The following is a 9,327-nucleotide window of genomic DNA, read 5'->3' as shown; positions in this document are numbered from 1 at the left end:
AATATTTGTGCTGGAAATAGGGGATGGGGTACTCTGTGTGCACGTGTGTGATAAGGGGACTTGCCCAGCCATGGAAATTTGAAAAGATGGGGGATAGTGACCCCAAATGGCATTATATAGGGTTAATGTTCATGATGTAGATATCCATTTGTAATGTGTACTACATTCCAGCGGAATCTTACATCAGAACGGCACATTTAAGGCTTCTTTTATTTTCCCTTTTTAAGTGCGGTTAAATACATTTTGGGTTGTTGAAGAGTCCGAAAACTTCTTCACAATCTACATAATTTTTTAATCACAGTCAGTGGGCTAAAGCACTTTCATCCCTCATGCATTTGTCGTTATACCAAAACCCCACACTTTACAAGATAGCGAGATTATTTCGAACCACTTCAGCTATCATTTTGGAGGCATATTTCCTTGGATCTCCAACAATCAATTGATGAATTGACGAGAAGTACCCATAATGGCAGCAGCGAATGAGTTGTAGGCCTGCGGCAGTTATGTTTAGAGATTAATGAGCATGAGGGAATTGAAATTATAATGACTTCACACCATTTGATTCTCACGCATTGTAATGTACAGTGTAATGACAAACGAGTGCCATTTCCATCAGACATGGTGAAAGGCCACACCGGTGGAGTCATTGTTCGTTTCACCTGCCATGCATTAACTGTACACCTGCGAGCTCGTGCCACTTCTGCATTTATCACTTATGAAGTATTTGTCACCCTAAAGCCTTTTTGACAATGAATGTTGGACTTTTGCCATGTGTGTAATACTCCATATCTCATGCTTCTGCCCAGGGTTTTGTCAGATGTCTGGGAAGAAACTCCCAGAGAAGAAAATGTTGGCCAGAAGTAAATAGTAAGGAAGACGGACTAAACTGGAAAAGGCTTCAAAGATTCAAGAAATATGAAGGGACGGATGGAATCATTGCTGCCTTTTTTACAGTAAAATTATAACTTTTAAATATACAGCTCTGGAAGGTCGTAGGTTTAAACTATTCCTACGTTACGTATAGGCCTACATGAACAATGATTTTTTTTTTACCAGTGGAACCGTTTTTAGTACCAAATAATAAAATGCTAATGCAGCATATAGACCACTCTGACTCGCTCGGATGTATTCTGATGGAGACCTTCAGGGTTCACAGTATATAATAGGGTTCATTTGCATCTCAATTAAATATCCATTTCTTATGCGACGTTTACCATAGCAACCATAAGAATCTAGGTCACCGGTAGCCATGAACCCGCTATCATGTTGGACTTCACCGTGAGAAGGGACGGCTACAATCCTATTTGTTGGTACTTGTGCCTCTCTCTCCCTGCAAGTCCTGAGGAATGGACGGGGGCTTGGATTCTCGGCTATAAGAATAAATCCGGGTAAGTTGAGAGCAAAGCCTATTGTTCTGAAGCTGCTACTAGGTGTTGCGAGACTGTGTTGTTAGTTGGGTAGGCCTACGAACAATCCAGCAACAGTTTACTGCGTATTCCCAGTGGCCTCCTTTTAAAGGTAGTGTATAGGATTTGCATTTACTGCAATTTGGCATATTTGGCCTATTTTGGGGTTTGTGGTTTACTTTGTCTGTCATTCCCCAAATTTGATCCCTTTTTGGAGAACACTGCTTGGAGAAAAATCGAGGAAAACACCGTTTATTTTTATCTCTGAAAGCGCTGCTCGTGTAACTTGCCTCGCAAATATCCATGGGTCACAGGACGTTCCTGAGTGCCTGTACAGTGCGCAGCGAGGTCGATCTGCAGACCGATTATGGCCCTCAAAAATGCAATTTTCCAAGGCTTCGCGTAGTATTAGTTGTTGGCAAATTTACCTTCAAGTTTGTGTTTCCTCTTCAACAATGCAACGCTGAGAATTTATGACCAATGTTTCATCGGACCGTGAAGTGACTGCACTCGACAGTCACTGCGCGACCACATATACAGTACATGTACATGATCGACCACACAACCATTGCTTGCTCTCTACACGTACGTACGTCGTTAAAACCGTCCACACACCGTCAGTGCCCGGCCCATCATAAACACTTCATAATTAAAAAATATCCTTGCATTTTGGGCATGAAAGTTTACTGTTATTGGAAAACAGAAAGCTATATGTCTCGAAATTGGAGATTTTGTTTTTCGCGCGGCTTCAGTACGGAGCTTCGAAGGAACAGCCATTGGACTCCCCATTATTTATCTTGAGGGGTGATAGGTAGATGATATATTTACGTGAGGTAAACTTCCATAGTTTCATAAAGAAACTTTTATTTAAAACAAGTCCAAATTCTCCTTTTGCGTGTTAGTTATGGTTATGTATCTATTTCTTTAGTTAATTAGCAATGAGTTTAGGCTTACTGAAGGCGTATTGACTGTTTATATACATATCTTACCCGTTCGCATAGACTCTTCCAAAAGCTCAATGCTTTACACACGGTTTCGCTGCGCCCATTAAACGGTTGCGAAATTTGAACGAATTGTATTTTCCAAAGACTGTTCGGACGGACGATCTTTGGAAAACACACGGACGGTCTTTTGAAAAAAAAATATAAAATTTCTGTTTTTCCAAAATGGCAGCATTTCTGGCGGTTAGATTTCACAGATTGTCTGACACATTTATGTACTTACTTTACAGTAAGATATTTTCAAGATAATTCGACAGTCGCGTTTTTGAGATAATTGCAAATCCTACGCACGCCCGTTTAAGTTTAATGCATGGCAGAAAGCACTGGCTACGTACGTACAGTTCTTATCACAACATTTACTACCATTGGCAGAGGCATCACAAAGATCTCTGACAGCGTTACCATGATCTCGGGGTTTGTCAATAACTATACATGTCAATGCCATAGAACGAGACTATTTTTGTGGTTCAAGCTTCCGCGTGTGCAATGCTACATCCACACATACTATGTTCCATCACGGACCGTGGTTCCGTATACATGCATTACGGGGGGGAGGCCTTTTACGTTCTTTGCAGAGACCTCTAAATTCAGGCAGGCCACACTGGTATTGATTCCGTGTGTGCAACTGCATGAAAATGGCAGGGTTTAGCATTGGAGCATACAGGTGCCAACTAGGGCTACCCGCTCCCATACAATGGACAATTATGGCAAAAGACTTCTTAGGACAATGTCGTATCCCCCCTTCCTAAAGACGATAAAGGTTACAAGGGGAAAGTTCCAACACTGCTTCCCCCCCAAAAAAAAAATGACCGCTGAAAATTTGGTTCTGGATCCACCTCCAGGTGTTAAATGGGAAGCCTACTTCCATTTGCCCGTGAGCAATTGTCGTCATTTCAAAAGAGAAGGCATCACATCCTCAACCGCCACAAATGTTGTGTTTAGGACCAGCACCAGACTGCTCATGATACCGATGCTTCAGTGGATTACGGTCTTTGTCACTACTAATGCCAACGGACCGTAGATCATTTCTTGTAATCGTAAACAGACGCTGTCGTGCAGTTTCAATTTGTTTGCATCTTTTGTTGGGTTGTCGTGGATACCAACTAGCATAATGGACCAGTAACCGGACCGGTAATCAAGCAATAATTTACGTTTTCGTCACGCAACATTTACCACATCCCTTTTTCAGTACAGTTCATTCGCCGCCTAGTCTGCTGGAATCTACTTTTGCTGTCAACTGCAAAACAGGGCCAGAAAATGTCAAGAAATGTGGGTCATTCTGTTTACTACTGGTGGAGGTGGACGGTTTGGGTATTTTGTAGTGATTCGTTTTGCTTGGTTGGTTGTTTGATTTTGTTTTTGTGATTTTGGTTTATTTGTGTGTCTTGAAAAGGTGAGGGATGTTCTTTGTGAATTTGGTGGCTTTTTAACATAAAATATATGCATTATACCGTCTACAGACCAGCAAATATGGGTGTAATTATGCGCGGCCAGGGATATTTTCGTACATTTTGCTGTTGCACAGAGGGAAGGCTATGGTCGATTCCTTCAATTGTCCTCATAAGTCCCCCAGTTCATCATGTTAACAAATCAACTCAAGTCTAAAGCCATTTAACAAAGTACATGTAACCCGCCCTGTACATGTGCTTGGAATTGCAAATAACTTTGTGACTGAGCCAAGACATCATAAGCCTTTTGCGAGTGAAATTTGAATAAATTTTGGTACACTGGGTTCTTTAAATTCACGTGAACATTATAATTTGACTTTTCCGTACTAAAAACACTCTTGCTATACCTTGTGATTCGGGGCAAGCATTAATTGGACATACCAGGCACGAAATGGGACAGAGGTAACCCCCCAAGTCCAATCCCAACACACACTCCGGACTACTGTCACTTAACACATCCCCCAAGATATCTGAAAATAATTCCTGTGATACCATTATAACAATGACCAACACAAAGGCGGGTGTTTCTCTCTGTCCCGCAGTTCCCTTCATATGTAAGTGCAGAGACGCCCCGCAACAATACACTGTTCTCAATGGATAAGAAGGGTACAAAGGAAGCAGTCCATTCTGGGGATGGTGGTTGCCATGCCAAAGCTTGCCCGAATCACTGGGCATAGCAACACTTAGTCCGGGGGATTCAAATTATTACGTTAATGTGCAATCAGATAACTCTGTGTACCAGATTTTATTCAAATTTAACCTGCAGTCTCGCAAATGCCTTTCTGAGACTTGACTGTAGTCATGTGATACTATGTAAGTAAACTGGAAGGTTCATTAAGTAAGAATTGAAGCTTTGCATGGTGGAAGAGACATGAGAAATCGGTTTTCGGGTACATATTGGAATCAATCTCTTTTTGGGGGCGGGATGTGGTTCTTTAAAAGAACCGGTAAGTGTTAGCTCGACGATTCGGCCAGTGTGCTCTGGCTGTCCTCTGGAGACTGTGCCGGACTGGAGGGGATAGCTGGATTGTTAAAGTAATCCGGAAGCGGTGGAGTGTGGAACTGGATTCGCGGGTTGTGTAACTTGAGTGTGTGCACTATTGAATGAAGGTGTTGGATTCAGTGGCTGTGCGGGCTTGCGGCATTGGTGGGAAACCCTGGGTTATGCCAAGGGGGAGGGAGTGGCTTCGGGTAGAGAAGACCTTAACGCCTGGAATGGATAGCATGGGTTTCGGGTATAGGGCACCCTACTGCCCGGGGGGGGGTTGCTTGGGTGCTAGTAGAGGGCGCCAGATGTCACTGAGCTTGAAACCGATGTCTTGGGGTACAGTGTTGTGCCGGAAAATCTTGATGGCTTCTCGAATTCTTCTTGGGAGCCAGTTCTTGATGGGCGCGATGAGTTCTGCTTTGTTCCGTTTGATGCGATGGTCCGTGGATTGTGCATGTTTGATGATCATGGCCGACTTGTCATATTCTCCTCGTCGGCCGTGCGAGCGGTGTTCTTGGAGTCTGTTGGGAAGGTTCCTGCCAGTTTCCCCGATGTATACTTGGCCGCATTCACATGGAATGCGATGTACATCGGGGCGACTGCTAGGTGGGTGCTTGTCCTTGTGGGTGTGAAGTGCAGCCTGCAGCTTGTTGGAAGCTGAATGATAGACTTTGATGTTGGCTGACTGTAGGATGCTGCGGAGTTGGTAGGAAGTGGGGCCCAGATACAGTAGACATACCGTGGCGGTGGGGGTTTGGGGCTTTGGGTATATGTGACCCTAATCCCGTGGGGGAGGGGGGTTTCGGGTATAGGAGACCCTAGCGTCCTGGGAGAGGGCTTGGAAAGGTTGATGCGCTGGTTGCGGTAGCCGTTCATCTGGAGGGCCAACCTACGCCAAGAACTCCACCACATCAAGTATAACCCAGCTATCCCGCACTCCCAGCACACTCTTCTGAGGATGGCCAGAGCACATTGGCCGAAACGTCGAATTAACGCTCACCGGTTCTTTTAAAAACCACACCAAACCCAAACAGAGATTGATTCCATGGTGTACCCGCAAACTTATTTCTCATGGAAGGTTCATTGTTTCATGATTACACTCTTTTCATTATAAACAAGTTGTTGACTTTCTGTTTTCCGAATAGGATTACATGCTAGACAAAATGAAGATTTTGGAGATTCTAATCTTTGTGCTTGCAAAGATATTGTCAGGTATATAAAAGGTATTTTCTTTTTTTTCCCATTGTGTTTCCATGTGTGTTTCATTTAGAATTTTGGATTATAAAATAGTGCCCTACGTTTTGTTAACCTGCGGGAAAGCCACTCTATCTACGCCTGAAACCCACACCGAACATCCTCTCAATTGTGAAAATTGTTTTCTGCATCTATATTTGGCCTTATCTGCATAAAAAGATGGTCATTGTGTCTACTAGTATGGGTCCACCAAATGAACTGTTATAGAATTGCTGTGGTGCAGTGGAAGCACTCAAGAACCGTGAACAAAGAAAAAACACTAAAGAGGGTGATATACATGTACTACATGCATATAATAAAGGCCATGTTTCATTTTTAATTGTTTTGTTCAATTTTTTTTTATTTATCTTTACTGTTGGTACGGTTTTGTTTTGCTGTTTTGCATTGCAGTAATACTGAAACACTTTCCATTGTTTTGTAGCTGTCCTCTCCGAAGTTCCACAGACCACTCCTTCCAGTAAGGCGGGAGAGTTGAGCCTGGCGGCCATCATTGGTATAGTGCTAGGAGTCGGACTCACCTGCTTCGCCGGAACCATGGCAATGATCTTAATGATATTGAAGTCCCTCACCCGAGAACAAGCAGGAGAGTCGACGCAAAACCAAACGCAGCTACAGGAACGGCGGGCAGCAGAGCGGGAAAATCCAAGGGCGGGCTGCGGACTTTGACAGTCTATTTGATCCAGGAGTGCTTGCAAAAGAATTAAGTGTTAATTTAATACCTTGCATGGGTGTTATAAGACACCGAGGGTGTTCAATTAACACCGAGTTAACCGATCACAGTTTTTCAGTAAACCATCTCATATCTTTCCCAGGTTAACACCAAGGCAGAGAGGCTTGTCTACATGTAGCTCTGGCTACCTATGCTAAGCTGAAAGTGGGCTGGACACATAACAAGGATCATCAAATTTTGCCCACTCTTCTTTTGTGGCTTAGATTAAATTTTCAAAAGATACGATCTTTCTAAGCCCAATTACACATGTACGTGTTAAAAATAATAATGGTTTGCGCATTATCTTTTCATTTCATTCCTTTCATGCAGTTTGTATTAACCCTAAAAGATTAAGAGCCGGCTTATTTTGGGCCATCTCACAGCCAGGGGAGGGGCGGATATATAAACTGTCTCACGGTTAATTAAACACTGCGTCTCGTGTAAAATAAGGAAATCTTTGAAAAGTGTTTGGGACTGCAACCATATTTTAGCGTGTGATAAGCACCCAAATGGTTTTATAATCATATGTTTTAAGTATTATCTTCGAAACGTTTTTATTTAACAAGTGTGCATGAGGCATTTTAAATATTATTTGGAATTGATGAATCATCTCTTAAATGCTCAAAAGGGGGCTTTCTGTGAAATCTTCTATTTAAAAGTCACACACACGTCTTTGCATGTTGCAGGTACATTGTTTCTCTTAAATTTATGTCACGTGTATATGAAATATGTTCATCTTCTTTGAAAAGGTTTATTTTTTCTTCCTTTTGATTCTTCACATTTCTTTAAAGTTAAAAAAGCAAAGAGGTATATTTCCGAGGAAACAAAGAAGCTTAGCCTTGTGTCGAGATTGAATTTTATAAATTCCCTACCGTGTCATTCCTTCCTGTGCAGCTTTTTTAACACTGTCGTTAGGGCGCACATCTATCTCTTGTCCAGGGCAATCGACCGCGACCTGTGCCATGGCGGTGCTGTGCTCGATTTTGACGGCCGTGTTGTGTGCATTGTTGCACCCCAGGTCACGGAACACGCCTTTTCCTTTTACGTGGTGGGAAATTTATCTCAAATACAACCTTAGAAACTATAATTTTCATTCGGTGGCAGGTAAATGCCTCAGTGGATAATGCTGCTTTCAAATGTGGTAGTCGGTTTCTCTCTTAAACTTGAATCCGCTTGTGCTGAATGTTTTCTGTTTCGCACTCTGCTCCCTTTCTGTTAAATCCAATTAACTCAGTGGAATGTGAGTCTTTACCGCTACTTGAGGTGGAATAGGGAGCTATAACTCCACAAAGGGAGTCATTTTTCTGCCAATTTTCTTAGTTGTATAAAATATCACAGGATTTAATGTGATGAAATGTGATGCCTGAAAGGGACAAAGCTCTCCTCCCAGATGTCGCCTCACAATTCCAGTCGGCTAAACTGCGTTTAGAATTTGAATTTTGTTCACTAAAGATAATGGATAAAAGGCCGGAACAACGTGGGTACACTGCAGTTGGATCTTTGCCTTTTTTCTTACTAGTGGAAGGCAAGACGTGAACTTTGTGCTAAAGTTTAAAATTGTGCGATCAGTGAGTTGATTTCCCAATTTCTGGAAAAGGCGTTTGACCTGCCCACTTCCGTGCCCCTGCAGCTAAGGCCTTCGTAGGCCTTTTGTGGGCAAGCTGTCTTCAGAGAATAAGTAACAGTTGCGTTCACAGCTCTTTCAGCTTCACTTCATTGAAAATCAAACCACAACAAAGCGTTGCTAGAACAACTTAATAAATATCGGCCAGGATGTCTGATGATTTCACTTACAGCATCCGGAGTGCTTACTTTCCTACTAATTCATTCACTCTACATCTTCTTATGTTAAACAAATTACGAAAGAACATACAGGGAATGTCGTGGAAGGAAAAAACCCTCAAACTGTCGTCAAAAAGATGAGTTCAAATCTATTCTTAAACTCATCTAGAGAAAGAAAAGCGGAATTCCCATTTATTAAATCACCTTTACTCAACCAATGTTTATAAAAAAAAATACATGTGCCATTAATCTTAATTTTATCCCTGAACCAAGGAGAACTCCTCAATACCTCCGCTTTCTTTGTAGGCAAATGGGCCTGAGTAAAATTAGACCATGCTGTAAACAAATCGAACCAGAAGGCATTACAAACTCTCCAGGCACCAATCGATTGATTTGAACCACCTTCCAATAAGGACAATCGGGAGATATCAAAAATACAGTTGCACAAAGTAGACCAACCTGAAGGCTGAGCTTTTAAAAGTCTACGTAACCAGGTAAATTTCAAAGCTTCTAAATATACCCGAACGTCAACCATTCGCAACCCACCCTGACCATAATCTTGGATAATTTGGTTTGTGGCCACTTTGTCATGTCCTTTCCAAGCAAAATAAACGCCATTTATCTCCCAAGTCTCTCTGCAATGCAGGCAGAGGCAAGTTTGTTTAGAGTTTAGAAGAGAAATGGGGCGCCAATTTTTCAAATACTGTCGAGGCTTCTCCCCTTTTGGCAAAAGAGTGAT

The sequence above is a fragment of the Acanthaster planci genome, linkage group LG08, assembly GCF_054643075.1.
Source record: "Acanthaster planci isolate LZ-2023a linkage group LG08, COTS_SCS, whole genome shotgun sequence".
NCBI lineage: Eukaryota > Metazoa > Echinodermata > Asteroidea > Valvatida > Acanthasteridae > Acanthaster > Acanthaster planci.
The sequence above is the reverse complement of the archived record's forward strand: the minus strand, read 5'-3'. Positions refer to the sequence as shown.